The following is a 1,858-nucleotide window of genomic DNA, read 5'->3' as shown; positions in this document are numbered from 1 at the left end:
GTGCTGGGAGTAAAGATGCACTCATTAGTTTGCTTCCTGTCTGGTCTTGCATAGTGTGAGACCAAGTGTGAATCTGAGAACTGCTACCTCAGACTCAAAATTGTAGGCAGGGCAGCTCCTATAAAATACATTAAGGGAGTTACTACAACTGGCAAATGTGTATGTCTGTACAAAGCAATTGAAATGGTCATGACCAGGTTGGGCACACAGCTGGCTGTGGAGTAACAGTGGTTGGCAGGGCAGGACTCTCCACCAATATAAACTTCATGGGTGAAGTGTTGTCTGTTGAAGGTAATATCTACTGATGGTAACTTGTAGCAGCCACTAAGGGGGAATAGTGTAGCACTGTATTGATACTGCATCACAGTCAATGAGGCAGGTAAGCTGACCAATTCTTGTTGTAGACAGGGCAATCAGGCAGGAGATGGAAACAGTTCCAGTACAAGTATTAAAAAGTGAGGGTAGGCAGGAATAGGTCTGCCAGTGATATCAGTCAGGGTAGATGATGCATGAGCTTGGGGCTCAGATGTAATTGTGACAAGGCATGAATGGATGGAACAGATGCAGAAGGAAACTTTGCCAATTATTTTTTGAGACATTGTTGGAAAAAGAGGTAATTTCAGAGTAAGGGGCTGTAGGGGGAATCACAAAAATATCAACCAATGGATGGGCTAAAAAGAATACTGAAAAGTTCACAGAAAAGAAGCAGTAGAAGGATGAGGATAGGAGGAAGAGGGAGTGGTGTGGAGTGAGGTAGTACTGTTGGGGAGGGGGGTAGGACAATAAGGATGAAGACTCATGGTTAAAATAAATAAATGTGCTACACATCAAAGGTCATGTAGCACTATGGTAAAGTTAGAGAGTAGTAATAAGGGAGAAGGGGATTGAAAAGACTGTGAGGATGAGATGATGTGTTGGATGTTGGGCAAGTGGAAGGAATGTTTATTAAAGGTTTATTAATGACCTGGGTGGGTGATTTGGAATGGACTGAGATGACAAGTATCAAGGAGGTGGTAGTGTAGCAGTGTTCAATGTTCAGAGTCTTGATCCAGGGAGAGCCAGGGGTTGGGGAACCGGAAAAGTTAAGTAAGTGGGGCTAGTTGATAAAGGTGCAAACCTCAATGCCCCTTATAAAGGTAAAAAATCATCATTGGCCAAGGTAAACCTGGGGTATGTGGGGAAGAGAAGTGGTTTATCCCTCAGGGTTCCCATGAAGAGTAAGGGCTAGATTACTAAACAGGGGAGTTTGTGCCCATGGCTTCCTGAAGCTGCTCAGAACTGCCCCAAAGTCTGCCTTTTATCCTTTCAGCTTACATCTTAGGAATGGTTAATGGAAATGGTTAGAATAAATAAATGTGCTAGATCAAGGTCTATAGCTCTATGGTAAAATATTGAGGCAAAAAGGGTGGAAATGAATTAATGATCAGGATAAAATATGTTAGATGTCAAAAGTTGCAGAATGCTGTAGGATAGAATGGTAGTGAAAAAGGTATAGGGGGGAGCAAATGGAATATGGTGAGGATTTGTAAAAGGGGATGAGGCTAAAGGTATAGGGTGATCAGATCAAATGAAGAGTAAGTGTCTGAGGAAAGGAGAGTTATACTGTAGGAAGAAGGATGAATCCAGAGGATAAGATATGGGAACAAAGGAAGGTGGTTAAGTATAGGGAAGAAAGTCAGGAGGGGAAGGATCTGGAGAAGGACATTTGGGGAGAGGGGATGATGGGAAGAAAGAGGGAATGGTGATGCACATGGAGGAGGAGAGGATGAGGTGTTTTTTGGGTGATTGGGAGGAAGAGGAGTACGGAGAACTTGAGAAGGAGAAGGATGGATATCGACAAATACTTTGAATGTAGAGT

Source organism: Penaeus monodon, unplaced genomic scaffold (genome assembly GCF_015228065.2).
Source record: "Penaeus monodon isolate SGIC_2016 unplaced genomic scaffold, NSTDA_Pmon_1 PmonScaffold_3305, whole genome shotgun sequence".
In the NCBI taxonomy this organism is placed as follows: Eukaryota; Metazoa; Arthropoda; class Malacostraca; order Decapoda; family Penaeidae; genus Penaeus; species Penaeus monodon.
The sequence above is the reverse complement of the archived record's forward strand: the minus strand, read 5'-3'. Positions refer to the sequence as shown.